This window comes from Pristiophorus japonicus, chromosome 6 (genome assembly GCF_044704955.1).
Source record: "Pristiophorus japonicus isolate sPriJap1 chromosome 6, sPriJap1.hap1, whole genome shotgun sequence".
In the NCBI taxonomy this organism is placed as follows: Eukaryota; Metazoa; Chordata; class Chondrichthyes; family Pristiophoridae; genus Pristiophorus; species Pristiophorus japonicus.
The window spans coordinates 117,553,436-117,580,749 of record NC_091982.1 but is presented as its reverse complement, the minus strand read 5'-3'; the positions used below and the strand labels follow the sequence as shown (position 1 = coordinate 117,580,749).

Genomic DNA, 27,314 nt, shown 5'->3' with positions numbered 1-27,314 from the left:
TGAGCTTTTTCCTGAGCTGGAGATTGTTGCAAAACGGCTCCTTATATTCTCAAAACCCATCAACTTTCCTCCCGCCAATACTGACCGATGGATTGACTCAGGTGATCTGTCTGGACCCCCACCCTGCGCCCTCCCCCCACCGCCGGGGCCTGGAGTGGCTCGTAGCCTTTAAAATCTTTCAGAAAAATGCAATTTTGTTTTCTCACTCCCAGGCCTTGCATCTGGAAAGAAAATGGATGTTGATTACTGGATGTATGTCGGTTCCGGAGTTGATGGCCCCCATTAGCAGGTAATGGGTTTCAATCTCAAACTGATCTTGCTTAACTGGCTTATCTCCTGGAAAACAATGGCCTGGCCATTTCCTGCCTTGCACCAGTTTTGGTTCGGACTGAGTCGAGACTGTGCGTTAATAATGCGAAGGCATAGTGTCTCTGAGTTACCTCTCTGGGTATTGTTCCCAATAATCACTTTAGATGGTGATGACATCAATCGGCCTGGGTTCACTTCCACCTAGCCTGCCAGTGTGAAATGACCATTTGCATATAGAAACATAGAAAATAGGTGCAGGAGTAGGCCATTCAGCCCTTCAAACCTGAACAACCATTCAATAAGATCATGGCTGATCATTCACCTCAGTGCCCATAATATGTCCTTACGATACAGTATAAATGCACATGAGGCCCATACTTGAGAGAAGGTCACTCTCTGACCAGTTACCTTTATTAGCCAGCACTGAAGTGCAGAAGATGGGTGGAGCTTCCCCTTTTATACCTGAAAGTCCAGGTTAGGAGTGTCTCCCACAAGTTCACCACCTAGTGGTCAGTGTTGTCATGGTGTACAACTGAGGTCAGTTTATACATGGATTACAATGACAGTAGAATACATGACATCACCTCCCCCTCCAAAGTCTTATTGTGATCACAGGTTAAGTCTCTCTGGTGGTTTATGCTCCCTTGTACAGCGCCTGAGTTGGAGCTCCGGTTGTTGGGCGCTGGCCTGAGTGTCTGCTGTTTGCGGTGCCTCTGGCCTGGCCAGACTGCCCACAATGACTGGGCTCCGGTGTTCGGTCACCTGTGGTGGAGTGAACTCAACATCGTGTTCTTCCTCTGCTTCTTCTGTGGGGTTGCCGAACCTCCTTTTTGTTTGATCCACGTGTTTGCGGCAGATTTGTCCATTGGTAACTTTAACTACCAGAATCCTATTCCCCTCTTTGGCAATCACAGTGCCTGTGAGCCACTTGGGCCCTTCAGTGTAGTTGAGGTCAAAGACAGGGTAATTGACATCAATACATCGCGCCCTCGCATTCCCGTCATGGTAGTCACATTGTGACCGGCGCCTGCTCTCAACAATTTCTTTCAATGTGGGGTGTATAAGGGAAAACCTGGTTTTGAGCGTCCTTTTCATTACCAGCTCTGCGGGTGGAACCCATGTGAGTGAGTGTGGTCAGGATCTATTGGCTAACAGGAAGCATGATAAGCGGCTTTGTAGGGAACCCCCTTGAATTCTATGCATCCCCTGTTTGATTATCTGCACTGCTCATTCCGCCTGGCCATTTGAGGCTGGCTTGAACGGTGTCGTTCTGACATGGCTGATACCCTTTCCTGCCATGACTTCCTGGAATTCAATGCTTGTAAAGCACGGGCTATTGTCGCTGACTGAGACATCTGGTAGATCATGGGCGGCGAACATTGCCCGTAGACTTTCTACCATGGCAGAGGATGTGCTTGAATTGAGAATGTCACACTCGATCCATTTGGAGGAGGCGTCTACTACAACCAAAAACATTTTTCCCATGAAAGGACCTGCGTAGTCCACATGGATGCGTGACCATGGCTTGGCGGGCCAGGACCAGGGGCTAAGGGGGGCTTCCCCGGGCGCATTGCCCAGCTGGGCACACGTGTTGCACCTGCGAACACAAAGTTCCAGGTCAGCATGTATCCCTGGCCACCAAACATGTGACCTGGCAATTGCCTTCATCAAGACAATGCCCGGATGTTCATTGTGGAGTTCTCGGATGAACGCCTCTCTGCCCATCTGGGGCATGACTACTCGATTTCCCCAAAGTAGGCAATTGGCCTGAATCAAGAATTCATCCCTGCACCTGTGAAATGGTTTAAATTCCTCAGGGCATACCCTGTACGTGGCTGCCCAGTCCCCATTAAGGACACATTTCTTGACTAAAGACAGTAGCGGGTCTCTATTTGTCCAGACTTTGATCTGACGGGCTGTCATGGGTGAGCCTTCGCTTTCGAAAGCTTCAACAGCCATGACCATCTCAGCAGCATGCTCAGTTGCCCCCTTGGTGGTGGCTAGTGGGAGCCTGCTGAGTGGATCGGCGCAGTTTTCAATGCCCGGTCTGTGCCGAATTGTATAGTCATAGATGGTTAAAGTGAGTGCCCATCTCTGTATGCGGGCCGATGCATTTGCATTTATGGCCTTGTTGTCGGCCAAAAGGGGTGTTAGGGGTTTGTGATCTGTCTCCAGCTCAAATTTCCTGCCAAACAGGTACTGATCCATTTTTTTTTACTCATATAGACATGCAAGCGCTTCCCTTTCTACCATCCCGTAGCCCCTTTCTGCCTGGGACAGACTTCTGGAGGCATAAGCTACTGACTGTAACTGACCCTTGGCATTAATATGCTGCAACACATACCCGACCCCATAGGACGATGCATCGCACATTAACACAAGTTTCTTACATGGTCATATAATGTGAATAGATTGTTGGAGCATAACAAATTGCGTGCTCTGTCAAAAGCCCTTTCCTGGCTGTCCCCCCAGACCCATTCACGACCTTTGCATAGGAGCATGTGTTGCGGCTCTAACAGCATGCTCAATTTGGGAAGAAAGTTGTTCAGGATAGTTCAGGAGCCCCAGGAACGAATGCAGCTCTGTCGTGTTACGGAGTCTGGGTGCTCTCTGGATCGCTTCTCTTTTGGACGCAGTAGGTCTGATCCCGCCGGCTGCTACCCTCATCCCCAGGAATTCTACCTCTGGAGCTTGGAAGATGCACTTCGCCTTTTTCAGTCGCAGACCTACCCGGTCCAGTCTGCGTAGCACCTCCTCCAGGTTGTGGAGGTGTTCTTCAGTATCGCAACCCGTGATGAGGATGTCGTCTTGAAAAACCATCCTTGGAATCGACTTGAGGAGACTTTCCATGTTTCGTTGAAAGATCGCGGTGGCCGAGCGAATCCCAAACAGACATCTGTTGTACTCAAACAACCCCTTGTGTGTTGTGATGGTGGTCAGCTTCTTCGACTCACTCGCCAGCTCCTGGGTCATGTAAGCTGAGGTCAAGTCCAATTTTGAAAAAAGTTTGTCACCGGATAGCGTCGCAAAGAGATCCACCGATCTCGGTTGTGGGTACTGCTCTTGGAGTGACACCCGATTAATGGAGGCCTTTTAATCACCACATATCCTGACCGACCCATCTGCCTTGAGCACCGGCACAATCGGGCTTGCCCAGTCACTGAATTCGACTGGCGAGATGATGCCTTCCCTCAGCAGGCAGTCCAATTCGCCTTCTACCTTTTCCCGCATCACGTACGGCACTGCTCTGGCCTTGTGGTTTACTGGCCTCGTGTCCAGGTTTATATGAATCACTACGTTGGTCCCCATGAAAGTGCCAATGCCGGGTTGAAATAGTGAGTCAAATTTGTCCAGGATCTGTGAGCATGATATTCACTCCACAGAAGAAATTGCATTGACATCGCCCCATTTCCAGTTCATGACAGCAAGCGCCAACTCCTCCCCAGCAGTGCTGGACCGTCCCCCGCAACAATCCAGAGTGGCAACCTGTCCTTCGAATCTTTGTGGGTCATGACTACCGTGGCGCTGCCGAGCACCGGAATGATCTCCTTTGTATATGTCCGTAGCTGTGCGTCAATCGGCAATAATTTTGGCCTCCTGGCCTTGGAAGCCCACAACTTGTTGAACTGTTTGATACTCATCAGGGACTGGCTGGCCCCTGTGTCTAGCTCCATTGATACTGGGATGCCATTGAGGAGCATTTTCATCATTATCGGTGGCGTCCTGGTGTATGAACTGTGTATGTGCTCCACATGAACTCGCTGAACTTCAGCTTCCAGCGAATTCCCCCGGTGTTCATTCGGCCTCATAGGGCTTACATCGGGCTCGTCCTCCTCGTACATCAACCTGGCTGCAGGCTTCCTGCACATACGCGCCAAGTGACTGCTGACATTGCAGTTTCTGCAGGTATATTGCTGATACCTGCAAGCTCTGGCTGTGTGTTTGCCTCCACACCTCCAACATGAGCCGGTGTTGCAAACAAAAGGTCCATTACCAGTTAATCGTCTCTGACTGTCTCTGTAACCGTCCTTAAATGCACCATTGACAGATGTTGATGGCCCCATTACTGGCCGTATTGTCCCTTACGATGGCATGAATCACCGTTCAGCTAGCCATTGTCTCTATTGAATTCCCCCTTTGGGTTTGACTACATGCTCGGGCATGTCCGATTGCCCCTATCTGCCTTGAGAACTATGTGCCACATGAACAATGTTGACTCCCTGTCCATTTGCTGCATTTAGACCAAGATTTTTGTCAAACATCATTCAGGTCTCTTCCTCCCCTGAGATAAATATCTGGGCCATCAAAGCTGCCGTTTCCAGGGTCAAGTCTTTGGTCTCAATCAGTTTCCTGAAAACCCCAGCGTGCCCGATGCCCTCAATAAAAAAGTCTTGCAGCATCTCCACTCTGCATGCATCTAGGAACTTACATAGGCTCGCCAGTCACCGGAGGTCTGCCACGATGTCTGGAACGCTTTGCCCTTCTCACCGCCGGTGCATGTAAAACTGGTGTCTCGCCATTTGCATGCTGCTCACCGGTTAAAGTGTTCCCCGATCAACTTACTGAGCTCTTCAAAAGTCTTATCTGTCGGCTTCTCTGGCGCTAGAAGGCCCTTCATCAGGGAGTACGTCCTGAATCCACAAACCGTCAGGAGATGAGTTTGTCGGCCGAATCCTGTCCCAACCATTCCTTAGTGCTGAAACTTTGTTGTAGTCTCTCAATAAAATCGTCCCAATCATCACCGACACAGTACCTCTCGTCTGTGCTGCTAGTGGCTATGCTCGCATGGTTTAAATCCCAGTTTCACGTCGCCAATAATATTTCCTTACTATACAGTATAAATGCACACGATACCCATATTTGAGACAAAGTCACTCTGTGACCAGTAACCTTTATTAGCCAGCACTGACGTTCAGAAGATGAGTGGAGCTTCCCCTTTTACACCTGAAAGTCCAGGTTAGGAGTGTCTCCCACAAGTTCACCACCTAATGGCCAGTGTTCTCACGGTGTACAATTTAGTTCAGTTTATACATGGATTACAATAACAGTAAAATACATGACAATCCCTTTCCTGCTTTTTCTCCATACCCCTTGATCCCTTTAGCCGTAAGTGCCATATCCAACTCCCCTTTGAATCTATCTAACGAATTGGCATCAACAACTCTCTGCGGAAGAGAATTCCACAGGTTAACAACTCTCTCAGTGAAGAAGTTTCTCCTCATCTGGGTCCTAAATGGCTTACCCCTTATCCTTAGACTGTGACCCCTGGTTCTGGACTCCCCCAACATCGGGAACATTCTTCCTGCATCTAACCTGTCCAGTCCCATCAGAACTTTATATGTTTCTATGAAATCCCCTCTCATTCTTCTAAACTCCAGTGAATACAGGCCCAGTCGATCCAGTCTCTCCTCATATGTCAGTCCTGCCATCCCGGGAATCAGTCTGGTGCACTCCCTCAATAGCAAGAATGTCCTTCCTCAGATTAGGAGACCAAAACTGAACACAATATTCAAGGTGAGACTTCACCAAGGCCCTGTACAGCTGCAGCAAGACCTTCCTGCTCTGATACTCAAATCCCCTAGCTATGACAGCCAACATGCCATTTGCCTTCTTCACCGCCTGCTGCACCTGCATGCCAACCTTCAATGACTGATGTACCATGACACCCAGGTCTTGTTGCACCTCCCCTTTTCCTAATCTGCCGCCATTCAGATAATATTCTGTCTTCATGTTTTTGCCATCAAAGTGGATAACCTCACATTTATCCACATTATACTGCATCTGCCATGTATTTGCCCACTCACCTAACCTGTCAAGTCACCCTGCAGCCTCTTAGCATCCTCCTCACAGCTCACACCGCACCTGAATGCACCTTAGTCAGGATCGTCTCGCTTGAACTCCTCCCAGTCAATCCTATTCCCTAAGCCATCCCCACAAGATTGCCGAGCCGGTCTCTTGGAGGTTTTGCATTTAAGGATTTAAAGTGTTGTTCATAAAAATGGCTAGGAAGCTGGTGCTACACCCTGTCGGCTCCCTCAGCAGCTCCAATATAAGGCAATTAAAAAGTACAGAATGAGGGAAAGGCTGAAGGGGACAAAGAAAAAATTATACACACACAACAGTACACACACAGGAATAGAAATAGAATGAACTGTGCTTAGATGGAGAACAGGAAATGATTAAAAGCCAGAAGTAATATTGGCAGGAGACAAAAAGAAGCCCAGTGAGAGAAAGAAGTTGCACAGAGGACTGGGAGAGACAGTTACTGTTAGACAGAACACAGAATTAGGTGGGTTCATAGAGAATACAAAGAGGTCTAAGTTAGTTTTGGAGTGCATGTTACCCATATTATTACCTCTGGAGTCCCCCAAGGATCTATCCTTGGTTCCTCCTATTTCTCATCTACATACTGCCTCTTGGCGACATCTTCTGAAAACACAGAGTCAGTTTCCACATGTACACAGGCGACACCCAGCTCTACCTCACCACCAATTCTCTTGACCTCTCCACTTTCTCTAAATTGTCAGACTGCTTCTCTGACATCCAGTACTGGATGAGCAGAAATTTCCTCCAAATAAATATTGGGAAGACTGAAGCCATTGTCTTCGAACCCCGACACAAGCTCCGATACTTAGCCACCAACTCCATTTCTCTCCCTAACATCTGTCTGAGGCTGACCAGACTGTTTGCAACCTTGGTGTCCTATTTGATCCTGAGCTGAGCTTCCAACCCCATATCTTCTCCATCGCCAAAACAGCCTTCTTCCACCTCTATAACATTGCTTGCATCCGCCCCTACCTTAGCTCATCTTGAGAGTCACTTGGACAAGTGTGGATTAACATAGACATAGAAAAATAGAAAATAGGTCTAGGAGTAGGCCATTTGGCCCGTCATGCCTGCAGCACCATTCAATATGATCATGGCTGATCATGCATTTCAGTACCCCATTCCTGCTTTCTCTCCATACCCCTTGATCCCTTTAGCCATGAGGGCCATATCTAACTCCCTTTTGAATATATCTAACCAACTGGCCCCAACAACTGTCTGTGATAGAGAAATCCACATGCCCTCAAATCTCTGAGTGAAGAAGTTTCTCCTCATCTCCGTCCTAAATGGCTTATCCTTATCCTCAGACTGTGACCCCTGGTTCTGGACTTCCTCAACATCGGGAACATTCTTCCTGCATCTAACCTGTCTAATCCCGTCAGAATTTTATATGTTTCTATGAGATCCCCTCTCATTCTTCTAAATTCCATTGAATACAAGCCTAGTCGATCTAGTCTTTCTTCATATGTCAGTCCTGTCATCCCGGGATTCAGTCTGGTGAACCTTCGCTGCACTCCCTCAATAGCAAGAATGTCCTTCCTTAGATTAGGAGACCAAAACTGGACACAACATTCAAGGTGTGGCCTTACCAAGGCCCTGTAAAACTGTAGTAAGACCTCCTTGCTCCTATACTCGAATCCTCTCGCTATGAAGGCCTACATGCCATTTGCCTTCATCACCGCCTGCTGCACCTGTATGCCACCCTTTAATGACTGATGTACCATGACACCCATGTCTCGTTGCACCTCCCCCTTTACTAATCTGTCACCATTCAGATAATAATCAGCCCCGCTGTTGTTACCACCAAAGTGGATAACCTCACATTGATCCACATTAGACTGCATCTGCCATGTATTTGCCAACTCATCTAACCTGTCCAAGTCACCCTGCAGCCTCTTAGCATCCTCCTCACAGTTCGCACTGCCACCCAGCTTATTGTCATTAGCAAACTTGGAGATATGACATTCAATTCCTTCATTATCTAAATCATTAATGTTTATTGTAAATAGCTGGGGTCCCAGCACTGAACCTTGCGGTACCCCACTAATCACTGCCTGTCACTGCTTTCCAAATGTGCTGCTATTACATCTTTAATAATTGTTTCCAACATTTTCCCCACCACCGATGTCAGGCTGACCGATCTATAATTTCCTGTTTACTCTCTCCCTCCTTTTTTAAAAAGTGGAGTTACATTAGCTGCCCTCCAGTCCATAGGAACAGATCCAGAGTCTATAGAATGTTGGAAAATGACCACCAATGCATCCACTATTCCTTAAATTCTCTGGGATGCAGACTATCAGGCCCTGGGGATTTATCAGCCTTCAATCCCATCAATTTTACTCCAAACCCAATTTGCTGACTAATATGGATTTCCTTTAGTTCCTCCTTCTCACTAGACCCTCGTCCCCCTCGTATTTCCGGAACGTTATTTGTGTCTTCCTTAGTGAAGACAGAACCAAAGTATTTGTTCAATTGGTCTGCCATTTCTTTGTGCCCCATTATGACTTCACCTGATTCTGACTGTAAGGGACCTACATTTGTCTTCACTAATCTTTTTCTCTTCACGTATCTGTAGAAGCTTTTGCAGTCAGTTTTTATGTTCTCGTATTCTATTTTCCCCCTCCTAATTAAGTAAAGACAGCATGGATATGTTAAAGGCAAATCATGTTTAACCAACTTGATCGAGTTTTTTGATGAGGTAACAGAGAGGGTTAATGAGGTTAATGTGGTGTACATGGATTTCTAAAAGGCGTTGACAAAGTGCCACATAATAGGCTTGACAACAAAGTTGAAGTCCATGCAATAAAATGTATAGTGTCAGTATGGATATGAAATTGGGTAAGTGACAGGAAACAGAGAGCTGCGGTGAACGGTTGTTTATCGGACTGGAACAAGGTACACAGAGGTGTTCCCCAGGGGTCGGTACTGGGACCACTGCTTTTCTTGAGATATATTAATGACTTGGACATGGGTGTACAGGGCACAATTTCAAAATTTGCAGATGACACAAAACTTGGAAGTATAGTGAACAGTGAGGAGGAGAGTGATAGACTTCAGAAAGATGTACAGAGGCTGGTGTAATGGGCAGACCGGGGCAGATTAAATTTAATGCGGAAAAGTGTGAAGTGATACATTTTGGTCGAAAGGATGTGAAGAGGACATATAAACTAAAGGGTACACTCATAAAGAGGGTGCATGAACAGAGAGACCTGGGGGTATATGGGCACAAATCAGTGAAGGTGGCAGGGCAGGTTGAGAAAATGGTTAAAAAAGCTTACGGGATTCTGGGCTTCATAAATAGAGGCATATGGTACAAAAGTTTGGAAATTATGATGAAACTGTATTAAACACTGGTTTGGGCCCAACTGGAGAAGTATGTCCAATTCTGGGCACCTCACTTTAGGAAGGATGTGAAAGCCTTAGAGAAGGTGCAGAAAAGATTTACAAGAATGGTTCCAGGGATGAGGGACTTCAGTTATGTGGATAGACTGGAGAAGCTGGGGTTGTTCTACATAGAGCCTAGAAGGTTGAGAAGAGGTTTGGTAGAGGTGTTCAAAATCATGAGGGATTTGGACAGAGTAGGTAGAGAGAAACTGTTCCCATTTGCAGAAGGGTCGAGAAACAGAGGACACAGATTTAAGGTGATTGACAAAAGAACCAAAGGCGATCTAACAAAAAAAAATGTTTGTTCTGGAATGCGCAGCCTGAAAGGGGACTGGAGGCAGACTCAATCTTAGCATTCAAAGGGGAGTTGGATAAGTATCTGAAGGAAAGAAATTTGCAGGGCTATGGGGAAAGGGCGGGGTAGTGGGACTAGCTGAGAGTCGACACGAGCTCGACAGGCCAAATGGCCTTCTTCTGTAACCATTAAAAATGCTTCTATGATTCTATCTGGTGCTGAATCCACATCCGTGCTTTTGTTACCTCTAGACTTGCATATTTCCAATGGTCTCCTGACCGGACTCCCATCTCCTGCACTCCATAAACTACAATTCATCCAAAACTCGGCTGCCCGTGTTTTAACTCGCACCAAGTCCCATTCACCCATCAACCCTGTGCGCACATTGGCTCCCGGTCAACCAATGCCTCAAATTTAAAATTCTCATAATTTCCAAATCCCTCCATGGCTTTGCCCTCGCTACTTCTGTCCTGTCACATCCAGGCATGAATGTGGGGGACCATTATGGGAGGAGGAGGAGGCTCCATGAATATCCCCATCCACAATGATGACGGAGCCCAGCACGCAATGCAAAAGACAAAGCTGAAGCATTTACCACCATCTTCAGCCAGAAATGCCGAGTGGATGATCCATATCGACCTCCTCCTGAGGTCCCCACCATCACATAAGTCAGTCTTCCGCCAATTGGATTCATTCCACGTGATATCAAGAAACGACTGAGCGCACTGGATACAGCAAAGGCTATGGGCCCCGACAACATCTCGACTGTTGTGCTGAAGACTTGTGCTTCAGAACTAGCCACACTTCTAGCTAAGCTACAACACTGGCATCTATCTGACAATGCCCAGGTATGTCCTGTCCTGTCCACAAAATGCAGGACAAATGCAATACGGCCAATTACTGCCCCATTTTTCTGCTCGCAATCATCAGCAAAGTGATAGAAGGTGTCGTCGACAGTGCTGTCAAGCAGCACTTGCTCACAGATACACAGTTTCCTCCAGAACCACTCAGCTCCAGACTTCATTACAGCCGTGGTCCAAACATGGACAAAAGAGCTGAATTCCAGAGGTGAAGTGAGAGTGACTGCTCTAGCCATCAAGGCAGCATTTTGACCAAGTGTGGCATCAAGGAGCCCTAGTAAAACTGAAGTCAATGGGAATCAGGGGGAAAAATCTCCACTGGCTGGAGTCATACCTAGCACAACGGAAGATGGTTGTGGTTGTTGGAGGCCAATCATCCCAGCCCCAGGACATCGCTGTAGGACTTCCTCAGGGCAGTGTCCTAGGACCAACCATCTTCAGCTGCTTGATCAATGACCTTCCCTACATCATAAGATCAGAAGTGGGGATGTTCGCTAATGATTGCAGTGTTCAGTTCCATTTGCAACTCCTCAGATAATGAAGCAGTCCATGCCCAGGTGCAGCACGACCTGGACGACATTCAGGCTTGGGCTGATAAGTGCCAAATAACATTCGCGCCACACAAGTGCCAGGCAATGACTATCTCCAACAAGCGAGAGTCTAACCACCACTCCCCGCCATCAACATTCTGGGTGTCACCATTGACCAGAAACTTAACTAGACCAGCCACATAAATACTGTGGTGACAAGAGCAGGTCAGAGGCTGGGTATTCTGCAGTGAGTGTCTCACCTCCTGACTCCCCAAATCCTTTCCACCATCTACAAGGGACAAGTCAGGAGTGTGATGGAATACTCTCCACTTGCCTGAATGTGTGCAATTCCAAAAACACTCAAGAAGCTCGACACTATCAGAACAAAGCAGCCCGCTTGATTTACACCCATCCACCATCTTAAACATTCACTCCCTCCACCACCAGCGCACTGATGCTGCAGTGTGTACCATCTACATGATGCACTGCAGCAACTTGCCAAAGCTTCTTCAACAGTATTTCCCAAACCCGCGACCACTACCACCTGGAAGGACAAGGGCAGCAGCCACATGGGAACACCACCATCTCCACATTCCCATCCAAGTCACACACCATCCTGACTTGGAAATATATCACCATTCATTCATCGTCGCTGGGTCAAAATCATGGAACTCCCTCCCTAACAGCACTGTGGGAGCACCTTCACCACACGGACTGCAGCGGTTTAAGAAGGCGGCTCACCACTGCCTTCTCAAGGGGCAATTAGGGATGGGCAATAAATGCCGGCCTTGCCAGCGACACTCACATCCCAGGAATAATTTTAAAAAAAATCTGCAGCCCTGTATCCCTCTGAGATCTTTGCACTCCTCCAATTCTGACCTCTTGCCCATTCTTGATTTTCATCGCTCCACAATTGGTGGCTGTGCCTTCAGCTGCCTGGGCCCTAAGCCTTGGAATTCCGTCTCTAAATTTTGCCACCTCTCCAGCTCTTTCTTCCTTTAAGGTGCTCCTTAAAAACTACCTCACTGTCCGAATATCTCCTTATGTGGTTCAACGTCAAATTTTGTTTGAAAGCACTCAAGTGAAGCTCCTTCGGGTATTTTACTACATTAAAGGTTCTATATAAATGCAAGTTGTTGTTGTTGTGGTGAGGTAGAGCTGGATATCGACAATGGAACATGGGGAATCTTACTTTGTGTTTTCAAATGATGTTGCCGAGGGGCAGCGTGCCGATGAGAAATAGGAGGGGACCAATGCGAGATCCTTGCGGGACTCCAGAGGTAACCCTGTGGGAGTGGGAAGAGGAACCATTGCAGGTGGTTCTCTGGCTATGACTGGATCGATAGGAATAGAATCAGGCTCAAAAGAGGAGAAGGCACCAGAGGAATTGGGGTGTCGGACCAAGGTGAGATTTGATGATAAGGCCCATCGCAGCAGTTTGTGTGGTGTGAGGTATAGCCTGGTGGGTAGGCTTCAGTACGGGGGAAGGTGCCGTCACATGTAGCCAGCTTTCAGTCCAGCAATCATCCACAATAAGATCGTGGATGGCAAGGGCCTTGTTCACAAGTGAATGGATATTTTGGAGGGAGATGCGGAGTGAGTCGATCATAAAATTATAGAAGTTTAAGGCACAGAAGGTGGCCATTTGGCCCATCTTATCCATGCTGGCCAAAAAAGAGCTATCCAGCCAAATCCCACGTTCCAGTTCTTGGTCCGTAGCCTTGCAGGTTGCAGCACTTCAATACATATCCAAATATTTTTTTATGTGATTGCGGTTTCTGCCTCTAGCACCCTTTCAGGCAGTGAGTTCCAGACCCCTACCACCCTCTGCTGAAAATAATTCTCCTCAACTCCTCTTTAATCCTTCTGCCAATTACTTTAAATGTATGTCCGCTGGTTATTGATCTCTCCACTAAGGGAAATAGGTGCTTCCTATCCACTTTATCTAGGCCCCTCATAATTTTATACACCTCAATCAAGTCTTCTGTCAGCCTCCTCTGTTCCAAAGTGAACAATCCCAGCCTATCCAATCTTTCCTCATGGCTAAAATTCTCCAGTCCAGACAACATCCTCGTAAATCTCCTCTCTACCCTGTCTAGTGCAATCACATCTTTCGTGTAATGTGGTGACCAGAACTGTACACAGTACACAGAAGAAACTCAACCTTTCTTAATAAGTCAAACCCCTTATTTCAGGTATCAACTGAGTAAACCTTCTCTGAACTGCCTCCAATGCATGTATATTCCTCCTTAAATAAGGAGACCAAAACTGTGCGCAGTACTCCAGGTGTGTAGCAAGACTTCCCTACTTTTATACTCTGGCCCCCTTGCAATAAAGGCCAACATTCCATTTGCCTTTCTAATTAATTGCTGTACCTACTTGCTAACTTTTTGTGTTTCGTGTACAAGGACCCCCCGCAACACCCCCGATCACTCTGTACCTCAGCATTTTAGTCTCTCTCCATTTAAATAATAAATTGATTTTGTATTCTTCCTACCATAATAAATAACCGCACATTTTCCCGCATTATACTCCATCTGCCAATTTTTTGCCCAGTACTCACTTAACCTGTCTATATCCCTTTGCAGATTCTTTACAGCCAATGTTTTTGAAGAGTAGTCACTGGTATAATGTAGGAATTGCAGCAGCCAAGTTGTACACAGCATGGATCCACAAACAGCAATAAGATCATGATCAGATCATCTGTTTTAGCAATGTTGGTTGAGGGATAATTATTGGCCAGGACACGAGGGGGAAATTCCCTGATCTGCTTTGAAATAGTGCCGTTGAATCTTCTCAGATAGACCTCAGTTTAATATCTGCAGTACCTGTACCTCCAACAGTGAACACTCCTTCAGCGTTACACTGAAGTATCACCCTGGATTATATGCTTAAATCTCTGGAGTGGGACTTGAACCACAACCTTCTGACTCAGAGGTGAGAGTGCTACCCACCGATTCACGGCTACAAAAACTGGAAGGGTAGAGCGCACACTGCAGTGAATGTCACATCAAATAGATCAGGAACTCCCAAGGCAGGCAACTGTGCAGTTTTCATATTGTTGACTAGAAATGGCAGTTCCTTAAACTCTTTAAAATGTTAACAAAGTTAACTTCAAGAAAGCACTGGTGACATTGAGCTAAATATTATCTACGACCAATTTTAGTTGTTTAGTTGTCTTTATGTGCCTTCAGTGCTTCCCAAGGATTCTTGTATTGAAAATCTGCTTTCGGAGCTGGCATAGACTTAGCGTTAATCAAGGGGAAACCGATGTTGAACATCTTAAACTAGCAATTATCATGAAGCAGGTGTGTGTGTGTGTTTTGGTGAGACATCTGCTTTAACTGGATGATTTTTCAAGTAAACAAGAAGATCCTACTCATAAATCAAAAATTGTGTGGTCACATCAAAAAGAGATGGAAAATCTGGTCTCAAATCACTGCACAGGTCTGCAGGATGGGGCCAAATTGCTCTTGCTCACCCTCCCCCTGTTTTTCTTATTATCAGCAGTAAGTCATTGAAAATCTTTCAAACAGCCACCTCCCAAAACAAGCAGAAAGTGGTTTAATCTGATTCTCGGGCATAAAAATTATTTTATTACAAATATTGTTTACAAACTGATTATTTATATCAAAACCTTTCAACAAGCTCCAGCATACCCTTATTTAAAATCCACACCATTTAACTCCATATGCCCCCTCTATTGTATGTATCTCCGTTCTAAGAACTGTTACCTTGTTATGGAAAACATGCAGTGCTAGGAAAAAGACTACCTCATGTTACATTATTATGAATATATGTTGCCTAAATTATAATGAGAAACCCTTAGGCAAGAATAGTTTCCATTTACTCAAACAATTCTATTTAACTTATAAATTATGAACAGTTGGTAGTCTTGCTAAATTTAAAAATAGAAAGAACTTTATAGAACAATAACTTTTATTTATATAGCGCCTTTAACGTAGTAAAACATCCCAAGCGCGTCACAGCAGTGTTATAAGACAACACAGGTAAATTTGACACCGAGCCACGTAAGAAGACATTATGGCAGATGAACAAAAGCTTGGTTAAACAGGTAGGTTTTAAGGAGCATCTTAAAAGAGGAAAGAGAGGTAGAGAGGCGGAGAAGTTTAGGGAGGGAGTTCCAGAGTTTACGGCCCAGGCAACAGAAGGCACGGCCATCGATGGTTGAGCGATTATAATCAGGGATGCCCAAGAGGGCAAAATTTGAGGAGCACAGATATTTCAGGGGGCTGTGAGACTGAAATAGGTTACAGAGATAGGGAGGGGTGAGGCCATGGAGGAATTTGTCAACAAGGATGAGAATTTTGAAATCAAGCTGTTGTTTAACTGGGAGCCAATGCAGATCTGCGAGCACAGGGGTGATGGGTGATCGTGACTTGGTGCAAGTTAGGACATGGGCTGCCGAATTTTGGATGACCTCAAGTTTACGTAGTGTAGAATGTGGGAGGCCAGCCAGGAGTGCTTTGGAGTAGTCAAGTCTGGAGTTAACAAAGGAATGGAGGAGGGTTTCAGCAGCAGAAGAGCTGAGGCAGCGGCAGAGGCGGGCAATGTTACGGAGGTGGAAATAGGCGGTTTTAGTTATGCCGCGGATATGTGGCCGGAAGCACATTTCAGGGTCAAATATGACGCCTAGGTTGCGAACAATCTGGTTTAGCCTCAGATAGATGCTCGGGAGAGAGGTGGAGTTAGTGGTTAGGAGATGCAGTTTGTGGCGGGGACCAAAGACAATGGCTTCGGTCTTCCCAATATTTAATTGGAGAAAATTTCTGCTCATTCAGTACTGGTTATTGGACAATCAGTCTGATAATATAGAGACCATGGAGGGGTCGAGAGAAGTGGTGGAGAGTTAGAGCTGTGTGTCGTCAGTGTACATGTGGAAACTGACCCCGTGTTTTCGGATGATATCACCAAGGGGCAGCATATAGATGAGAAATAGGAAGGGGCCAAGGATAGATCCTTGGGGGACACCAGAGGTAATGCTGCGGGAGTGCGAAGAGAAACCATTGCAGGAGATTTTCTGGCTACGATTGGATAGATAAAAATGGAACCAGGTGAGTGCAGTCCCACCCAGCTGGACGATGGTGGAGAGGCGTTGGAGGAGGATGGAGTGGTCAGCTGTGTCAAAGGCTACAGACAGGTCCAGGAGGATGAGGAGGGATAGTTTACCTTTGTCACAATCACAAAGGATGTCATTTGTGACTTTTTTGAGAGCCGTTTCGGTACTGTGGCAGGCGCGAAAACCAGATTGAAGTGATTCAAACATTGAGTTCGGGAACATATAGTGTCTTTCACAACCTCAGGTCACCGCAAAGTGATTTACAGCCAATGAAGTTCTTTTTCAAGTGAAGTCTCTGTGGTATGTTAGCTTTTGTTACAAAGGGGTTAGATGATAAGAGTAAAGAAATCTGACTACAATTATACAGGGCATTGGTGAGGCCACTCCCGGAATACTGTGTACGGTTGTGGTCTCCTTACCTAAACAAAGACATATTTGCCTGAGATGGGGTGCAACAAAGGTTCGCTAGACTGATTCCTGGGATGAGGGGATTTCCCTATAAGGAGAAATTGAGTGGACTAGGCCTTTCCCTGGAGTTTAGAAGAATGAGAGGTGATCTAATTGAAACATATAAATTTTTAAGGGGCTTGACAGGGTTAATGCTGAGAAAATGTTTCCCCTGGCTGGGGAATCTAGAACACAAAGTCACAGTTTCAGAATAAGGGATCGGCCATTTAAGACTGAGAAAAGGAGAAACTTCTTCACTCAAAGGATTGTGATTCTATAGATTTCTCTACCCCAGAGAGCTGTGGATGCTCAGTCATTAAGTATATTCAAGACAGAGGTCAATAAATTATGGAGAACGAAGGGAATTAAGGGATATGGGGATAGTGCGACAAGGTGGAGTTGAGGTGGAAGATCAGCCATGATCTTGTTAAATGGTGGAGTAGGTTCGAAGGGCCAATTGGCCTACTCCAGCTCCTATTTCTTTCTTATGTTCTTATGTCGGAGATTCAGCAATCAATTTGTGCACAGCAAGATCCCACAAACAGCAGTAAAGTAAATGACTATATCATATATTTTTTGGTGCTTTTCAGGCGATCAATGTTGGCCAGGACTTTGGGAAAACTCCCCAGATCTTTGAATATAAAAGCAGGGAAGTACTGCTGCAACTGTGCAGTGTATTGTTGAGACCACATCAAGAGTACTGCGTACAGTTATGGTGTCCTTAGTTAAGGAGGGATATACTTGCATTGGAGGCAGTTCAGAGAAGGTTCATTAGGTTGATTCCTGAGATGAAGGGGTCGACTTATAAAGCAAAGTTGAGTAGGTTGGGCCTATACTCATTGGAGTTTAGAAGAATGTTCTTATAAAAACATGTAAGTTACTGAGGGGCTCGACAAGGTAGATGCAGAGACGCTGTTTCCGCTCATGGGGAAATCTAGAAATAGGGGGCATAGTTTAAGAATAAGGGGCCACCCATTTAGAACTAGATGAGGAGGAATTTCTTCTCTTAGAGGGTTGTAAATCAGTGGAATTCTCAGCCCCAGAGAATTGTGAAGGCTGGGTCATTGAATATATTTCAGGTGGAGAGAGACGGATTTTTGAATGATAAGGGAGGCAAGGGTTATGGGGAGCGTGCAGGGAAGTGGAGCTGAGTCCATGATCAAATCAGCCATGATCTTATAGAATGGTGGTGGAGGCTCGAGGGGTCGAATGGGCTACTCCTCCTCCTATTTCCTATCTTCCTATGTTCCACTGATATCTTCCTGCAGTCTACAGCTTTCTTCCTCATTATCAACCACCAGGCCAATTTTTTTATCATCTGCAAACTTCTTAATCATGCCTCTATATTGTAGTCTAAATCATTGATATATACCACATGACGCATGGGGCCTAGTACTGAGGCCTGTGGAACCCCACTGGAAACAGCCTTCCAGTCACAAATACACCTGTCGACCATTACCCTTTGCTTTCTGACACTGAGGCAATTTTGAATCCAAATTGGCACTTTCCCTTGGATCCCATGGGCTTTTACTTTTCAGACTGATCTGCCATGTGGGACCTTATCAAAAGCCTCGCTAATATCCATGTAGACTGCATCATTGTACTTAAGGACATAGGAACATAAGAAATAGGAGCAGGAGTCGCCCATTTTGTCCCTTGAGCCTGCTCCGCCATTCAGTAAGATCAGGGCTGATCTGATCATGGACTCAGCTCCACTTCCCTGCCGGCTCCCCAGAACCCTTTACTCCCTTAGCACTCTAAAATCTGTCTATCTCCACCTTAAATATATTCAATGACCCAGCCTCCACAGTTCTCCAGGGCAGAGAATTCCACAGATTTACAACCCTCTGAGAGAAAAAATGTTTCCTCATATCAGTTTTAAATGAGCGATCCCTTATTCTAAGACTATGTCCCCTCGTTTTAGTTTCACCTTTGAGTGGAAATATTCTCTGCATCCTCCTTGTCAAGTCCCCTCATTATCTTAAAAGTTTCAATAAGATCACCTCTCATTCTTCTCAACTCCAATGTGTATCAGCCCAACCGACTCAACCTATCCTCAAAAGACAACCCCCTCATCTCCGGACTCAACCGAATGAACCTTCTCTGAACAGCCTCCAATGCAAGTATATCCTTCCTTAATGATTGTAGATGTGCTGGTAAAGTCCACAGAGTCATCGGTGGGAGGCCTCAGTAAAGAGCAATGTGTCATCGCCTGTGAGCCAAGTTTATGTCAAGGCCGTGATGTCACAATAAACACTGGTCCACTCGTAATTTCATGTTGTAATTTGGAGTTTAGCTTTAATACTCGGCAGTATGCAGGCGAATGTAACCTATTTCACAACAGGGGTTCGAGTGAAAAGTGGTGTTTTAATAATGTGTTTGTTCAGAGGTCTGTTAATAATGCCAATGATCATGCAGCCTAATAATCCCACGGGAGGTGTCTCTCCAGTATAAATAGAAACTGCTTTTGGATCCAGAGCCTGCCCGCACCAGGCAAGGGATTGTATGGAGCCTCAAGCAACGTCATCACTTCAGAGAGAAAATGGTGTTTAATTCATTTTATGATACAGAACGAATTTTCTTCTCTATTCTTGCCGCCATCGGTGTTCCTGGTGAGTGAATGTAACCAGTGACTGCCGTGTGATTCTACGCACTGCCATTGTGTGTCTAACCCACTGTTACCTGTCTGATACCTGTTAGTGCTACGCTTGTTGTGTTGCTGATCTGTGCTGCACAGACTCTTGGTCAATGAGAGCCCAGTCAGTGATGTGTCCAAACATTCTGCTGCTTGATTCATGTGTTATCACCATTCAAATTGTAACCTGTTCTGAATCTCCCCAACAGGGAACGTTCACAGATAGTTCCTTTTATTGGCCGCCTTCCCGTTCCGTATCCAGTCCAGGACCGGCTTTGGTTCAGAGGATCAAGAGATGTTAATAGGATTATGTGATTTTTATTTTAAAAACCAATCTGATGAACTCAGTGATATATGACTGAAACACAGCATTATTTTGTCTCGGTGACAGACACCAAACATAAAACTGTCTGGTGATGGCCATTAAGTCAGTGGGAAGACATTTGTTGATGTTATGACAATATGAGAAACATAATTTTGCCCAGTTCTGACAAAAGGCCATGGACCTGAAACATTAACTGTTTCTCTCCACACATGCTGCCTGGCCTGCTGAGTATTTCCAGCATTTACAGTTTTTATTTCTGATTATCTCACCTTTGCTTCCCTAGTCCCTGCCGATTGTGTAATTAATATTAATCGGGATTGTTAAAACGGGCAGAGTGGAACGGACGCGTCCTGACACACTTCTCCGCCAATGTGCTGGGAAATGTTTGATAAGGGACACCAATTGTTGCACTGATTCTGTGTGGCGAGGACAGGGTATTTCTGGAGCTTATCCTTGGCGGATCCCACGAGCAGAATAACATGTAGTCAGATGCTCCGTGTAAATGCATTTATTGTCAATAATTTGTTTGACCGAATATGTATAATGTTCGTATTTACTGCAGCTCCAAGAATCTCTCTCCTCGTGTGACTAACCGCCTGGTTTTAAAGGAAAAGCTGTATTTATGTAGTGTTGTTCACTGCCAATGAAGTACTTTTGAAATGTAGTCACTCTTCATCTAATCTCCCGCAGTTTGGAAGCGTGAATAATGAAAGCTGGCATGTGCTGTACAGTAAATAACAATGAGCTGTTGTGACCTGATATTACAATGTAAGGTGAGCACAGTTTACAGTAACAATGCTGTGGCGGTGCTCTTTACATCTTCTCTGCAATTGGACCTCAATGAATTGTTAGTCCTGCAATCAAACATTAAAGTTAATGCATGTTGCTTGTAAAGTGCATCACAACGTGCTGAGTGTGAAATAACCTGCAGCTGCAGTGGAACTCTATAAATAACCTCAAGTTTCTCAGCAATAACGTAATAAGCTTCAGAATATGCAAGGGAATGGTATGTAGCCACTGAATGTTTTGTTTCCAGATCTTTAAGTTCCCATGTAACAGGATTCTTAGGCACTGGTTATTTTTCAATGGTCAGTCTTCAAGTAAAGCCCAACACCTCCTGACCCTTGACATGCTCCTCTTCCAATGAGCTCTTCCACTCACCTTCCCACCTTCAGTTCTCTGGTGATCAGGCTGAGAGTTTTACAGGTTCCTTTGCTAATCAGCTTTACTATCAAGGCACACAGTGAATGACTTGATTCCCAATTCAACAATCTTATTGATGTGAGGAATCCAAAACATTCACGCACAAAAAAGCTCAATCTTACAAGGTGGTTGGGCCCAGGGTGGATGCCGTGCGGTGACCAACACCCGACACGGCCCTCTCATCCTCTGACACTCCAGCTACTGCATCCCAGCTTCATTCTGCCATTGCTTTTCCGGGGCAGCTCCTGAGACCCTGCTTGTTCTCTGTCTCCTTCTCTTCCTGTCAAACTCCCTGCCTGGCCCTATTTCACTGAGCTGCTCCAGCCCTGTGTACCACTTCAAACCATCTTCGCCATCCCTTGGAGTGCTCCCGAAAATTGGCAACTATTGGCTCTGGTGCCCAGATCCAACCAACCTGTCCAATCCACTTGCAGATGTACGGTGGCCACTCCCTTGTTCACACTTTAATCCATGGGCATTGGTTTCGTAACTGCCCAGTTCCTGTTGTATCTTTACCCAGTATTTGCACTGTAATCCTTGTCTGTTCCCTTTCTGTGTTGCTCAATTTCCCTCTATTCCCTGTGCACCCGCTCTGTGAATCAGGGAGCACTGAAGCGATGGATACTGGTCGCTGTACGTATTATCAATGCCTGTACTCTCGCAGCAAGCGCTGCCCAAGCCTCGCTTCTGCTGACAGTCTGCTAATCAATCTCTGTCTTCTTGTCTCACAGCTAACTTGGTGTCGATTGTAATCCTGTCCCGAGGCAAGTGCGGTCTCTCCAAAGTCATCACTCGCTATCTGTTGGCCATGGCGGTGTCCGATCTCGTGGTCATCATCATTGAGGTGATACTGAGGCGGATTGTCCCACTATATTTCAAAAATAACTGTTATATAATGATGTGTGTATCGTCCTAGTACCTTAAATGTAATGTAAGCACTATGCCACACCACAGAGGGCGCTGTGGTGGGAAACCCTGGTAGTACCTGCAACAAGGACTATATAAGGCTGACCACCACACCTGGGAGGCACTCTGGAGCTGAACAATAAAGGACGAAGGTCACAGCAGTTAGATTTACACCAGACCGTGTGGAGTCAGTGATTTGTGTGCTACATACACCACATTGGCAACGAGGAAGCGGACGAACTCCACGCAACCATGGGTACTCTGGGCTCGCTAAAGGATTTTACCGTGGGCAATGATTGGGGGGCCTTTACGGAAAGGCTCGAGTAATACTTCATAGCAAACGACCTGACGGAGGACACATACGCAATGAGAGAGAAGCGTAAGGCTATATTGCTCTCCAGTTGTGGAGATGAGATTTACTGTCTCGTCAGGGATTTGCTGGCACCTGGGAGCGCCAGGGACAAGTCAAACGAGGAGCTGACTGAACTCATTCGTGACCAGTTGAAACCGAAGGAGAGCATCCTCACGGCCAGATACAAATTTTACCATCACTGCAGACCTGAGGGCCAGAATGTCACCAAATATGCTGCGGACCTCAGGAGACTCGCGGCGCCGTGTGATTTTGGGGCACACCTTGACGAGGCTTTGCGGGACGTTTTCTTTATGGGGATTGGCCACGAGGGCCTCCTTCACATGCTGCTGGCCACGGCATCCACAGTCACTCTGACAAAGGCCATCGCCATCAGCCGGGCATATATGACCTCGACTTGCAGCACCAAGCAAATGATCCACACAGTCTCGAACCCGGCAGGCACTGTCCACAGGATAGCGCCCACCACGGACAAAACTGCAGAACGTGGCTCTGCCCGGGGCAGAGAGCACGGACCTCGGGATCCTGGAGCTCAGAGTCCGCTGAGGCAGGCTATTCCAGCAGCACCATGCTGGCGTTGTGGAGGAAGCCATGGGGCTCACCGGTGCAGGTTTGCGGAGTACACGTGTATTACCTGCCACGTTAAAGGCCACCTTCAGTGTATGTGTAAAAGAAATCGGACTCACCGTGTGGCTGAGGAGATGGGGGATGATCCACTATTCAGCGAGGAGCAGGTAGAAAAAGATGAGGTGCTTGGACTGTATACGTGCACCGACGATTCGCCCCCAGTGATAAGGGAAGTAAAAATCAACGGAGTCCCTGTGAGTATGGAAGTGGACACGGGCTCGGGTCTGTCGTTGATGAGTCGGAGAACATTTGATAAACTGTGGATTAACCCAGCTGCACGACCCAAGCTGGTCCCGGTCACGGCGAAGCTGCGTACCTACACCAGGGAACTAACACCTGTTCTTGGCAGAGCGATGGTGCAGGTATCCCATGGGGACGAGACGCATGCTTTACCTTTGTGGGTCGTTGCAGGCGATGGGCCGACACTCCTCGGCCGGAGGTGGATGGGGACAGTCCGTGGGAGCTGGGAAGACTTCATCACCCCACAGGCTGCTGCTGCCCGGGGTGCTGCCGTGCCCCGGGTCCCCAGAGAGCAGCGCCGACCGAGCTGGAGCTGCAGCCTCAATCCACCCACAGGCAAGTCCCAGCCCCGGACCTCACACAGAGATCCTGCAGCCTCAGCCCCCACAGGCAAGCAGCCCTGCACAGAGGGGCCTAATGCGGGGGGGGTGAGCCGGCGGGGCGCTGCGGGCGGGGTGCCGAGTGATTCAGGATGGCCGGTGGTTCGGAAGAGCCCCGCAGAGGAAGGTGCCGTTGGGTGGGCCCCGCAGAGGAAGGTGCCGTCGGGTGGGCCCCGCAGAGGAAGGTGCCGTTGGGCAGGCCCCGCCGAGGAGCTGGTAGCGTCGGGCGGCGGCAGCAGCTGGAGGTCGGCGGCCATGGTGGCCGCGGGGGACACGGCAAGTGCGGCTGCTGGAGAAGCCACAACGGCCGCAGGTGAGGCAGCAAGTCAGGTGGCAGCGGAGGGGAGCGGAGGCTGCGATGGCGGAGGGCATCCGGAGCGGCGGAGAAGAAGATGGCGGCGGCATCGTGTCGGAGCTGCAGAGCATCAAAGATGGCGGTGCTCAAGGAGAAGCCTCGTGGAATCCTCCTGCATCAAAGATGGCGCCTTAAAAAGGAAATGCACCCGGGAGTCTTAAAAGGGCCTTACAAAGGGGTGGTCCCCACAAAGGACTTCTGTTAGGCAGAGCGAGTCTAAAATGAGCAATGTTAACGTGAGATAGTAAATTTATAATAAGCATTACTTTTTTAATGCTGAATGGCCACTGTATTTGTGTAAAATAATGGATGAAGTACAATTAATGATGACGGCTAACAAGGAAATCAAGGATTCGCTACAAGTCAATAGCCAGTTAATGTACTAGATAATATGTACCATACTAACGCACTGTCTATTCCCACCTGCCTTCCGTTGGACAAGTGTGATGTTATGTAATGATGTGTGTATCGTTGTCCTGCGTCCAGGTGGCGGGGGGGGAAGGTGATGTTATGAAATGATGTGTGTATCGTCCCAGTACCTTAAATGTAATGTAAGTACTATGCCACACCACAGAGGGCACTGTGGTGGGAAACCCTGGTAGTACCTGCAACAAGGACTATATAAGGCTGACCACGACACCTGGGAGGCACTCTGGAGCTGAACAATAAAGGACGGAGGTCACAGCAGTTAGATTAACACCAGACCGTGTGGAGTCAGTGATTTGTGTGCTACATACACCACAATAACTTTCTGCTGTTTTCTCCCTCGTGTAATCTGCAAACAGTCCTGCGTTATGCGTCCAAGTGCAGTTCAGTCTGGTTCACTATCTGTTTCACCTTCGATCGTTTCCTGGCAATTTGTCACCAGAAACTCAGTCTCAAATATTGCACTGAGCAAATGGCCACTGTGGTTATTGCAAATGTCAGCGGCTTGAGCTGTTTCATCAGTCTTCCCTGGTACTTCATCTATGAGCTCCACATAGGGACATTCTGCATCTACTCTCAAGGCTACATCTCATCACCTCTATGGGCATCTTTTGAGATTTTTCACTATATTTTCACCCCACTGCTTCCCATCTTTCTGAATTTTCTACTCAACGCCCTGACCATAAGATATATCCTTGTGGCCAGCAGAGTCCGCAGGAGACTCAGGGCCCACCGCAGCGGGGAGACTGACCGTGACCCAGAGATGGATAACCGAAGAAAATCCATCACATTACTCTTCGCCATATCGGTCAGTTTTATACTTTTGTGGCTGACGTATTTCGTGAATTATACACTCCTGCGGATTGCATTCATGACACGTTTCAGGATCTTTATTTACTCACCCGTTGCTCAGGAAGTTGCGATTATGCTTCAGCTCCTGAGTTGCAGCACCAACACATGTATTTATGCAGTGACCCAGAGGAAGTTCAGAGAGGAGTTGAAGAATGGGGTGAAATATCCAGTCAAATTCATTTTTAAATTGGTCAAATAATAAAAATGACTCAAAAATCACCGGCATTAGAATTCAATTCTGTCCAACACTCCACTCTATTCACTCTATATTTTAACATAATATTTACAGCACAGAAACAGGCCACTCGGGCCAACTGGTCTATACCGGTGTTTATGCTCCACACCAGCCTCCTACCACCTTACTCCATCTCACCCCATCAACCCAATCAATTTTATTTATTGCCAGCGCAATGCTACATAACAATTTCACATTGGTTATAGCCATTCGCTGCTATTACACAAGGTGTGGAATTTGTTGTAATTATTGACAGTTTTGCCAAGAACAAGATTCGAAGAGCTTTCGTTGTATTTTGCCAAAATGGTAGAGCAGTGTCTTCCCTTTTCCCAGAACTTCAATCCACCGTCACAAATCGACCTCACAGTTTGTCCTGAACCATCTCCATGAAGGAAACTCTTCTGTTACATGCCCAGAGGTTCCAAACCATGAAGGAGAGCTCTTTGGATGGGCATCCTATGTTTGCAGCATTTGGGACTTTAGTTGGTCAAACTCCAGTGGTGCCTTTGGAGACACTTAGAAACATAGAAACATAGGAAATAGGTGCAGGAGTAGGCCATTTGGCCCTTCAGGCCTGCACCGCCATTCAATGAGTTCATGGCTGAACATGCAACCTCAGTACCCCATTCCTGCTTTCTCGCCATACCCCTTGATCCGCCTAGTAGTAAGGAGTATATCTAACTCCTTTTTGAATATATTTAGTGAATTGGTCTCAACAACTTTCTGTGGCAGAGAATTCCACAGGTTCATCACTCTCTGGGTGAAGAAATTTCTCCTCATCTCAGTACTAAATGGCTTACCCATTATCCTTAGACTGTGACCCCTGGTTCTGGACTTCCCCAACATTGGGAACATTCTTCCTGCATCTAACCTGTCTAAACCCGTCAGAATTTTAAACGTTTCTATGAGATCCCCTCTCATTCTTCTGGACTCCAGTGAATACAAGCCCAGTTGATCCAGTCTTTCTTGATATGTCAGTCCTGCCATCCCGGGAATCAGTCTGGTGAACCTTCGCTGCACTCCCTCAATAGCAAGAATGTCCTTCCTCAAGTTTGGAGACCAAAACTGTACACAATACTCCAGGTGTGGCCTCACCAAGGCCCTGTACAACTGTAGCAATACCTCCCTGCCCCTGTACTCAAATCCCCTCGCTATGAAGGCCAACATGCCATTTGCTTTCTTAACCGCCTGCTGTACCTGCATGCCAACCTTCAATGACTGATATACCATGACACCCAGGTCTCTTGCACCTCCCCTTTTCCGAATCTGTCACCATTCAGATAATAGTCTGTCTCTCTGTTTTTACCACCAAAGTGGATAACCTCACATTTATCCACATTATACTTCATCTGCCATGCATTTGCCCACTCACCTAACCTATCCAAGTCACTCTGCAGCCTCATAGCATCCTCCTCGCAGCTCACACTGCCACCCAACTTAGTGTCATCCGCAAATTTAGAGATACTACAATTAATCCCCTCGTCCAAATCATTAATGTACAATGTAAACAGCTGGGGCCCCAGCACAGAACCTTGCGGTACCCCACTTGTCACTGCCTGCCATTCTGAAAAGTACCCATTTACTTCTACTCTTTGCTTCCTGTCTGACAACCAGTTCTCAATCCATGTCAGCACACTACCCCCAATCCCATGTGCTTTAACTTTGCACATTAATCTCTTGTGTGGCACCTTGTCGAAAGCTTTCTGAAAGTCCAAATATACCACATCAACTGCTTCTGTCTTGTCCACTCTACTGGAAACATCCTCAAAAAATTCCAGAAGATTTGTCAAGCATGATTTCCCTTTCACAAATCTATGCTGACTTGGACCTATCATGTCACCTCTTTCCAAATGTGCTGCTATGACATCCTTAATAATTGATTCCATCATTTTACCCACTACTGATGTCAGGCTGACCGGTCTATAATTCCCTGTTTTCTCTCTCCCTCCTTTTTTAAAAAGTGGGGTTACATTGGCTACCCTCCACTCCATAGGAACTGATCCAGAGTCTATGGAATGTTGGAAAATGA

At 46.6% G+C, this 27,314-nt stretch overlaps 1 protein-coding gene across 9 annotated transcripts in view; it reads left to right on the top strand.

Annotated features, from left to right (window-relative positions):
- LOC139265225 (uncharacterized) overlaps window positions 1-27,314 on the top strand; it is a 152,558-nt gene that overhangs the window by 54,150 nt on the left and 71,094 nt on the right. For 5 of the 9 annotated variants that reach the window (XR_011593511.1, XR_011593510.1, XR_011593508.1 and 2 more), the window contains one exon: window positions 21,626-21,738. The exons of the other annotated variants lie outside the window; for them this stretch is intronic. The gene's annotated coding sequence lies outside the window, so the exon portion shown is untranslated. The remainder of the gene's footprint in view (window positions 1-21,625; window positions 21,739-27,314) is intronic. 9 annotated transcript variants of the gene reach the window in all.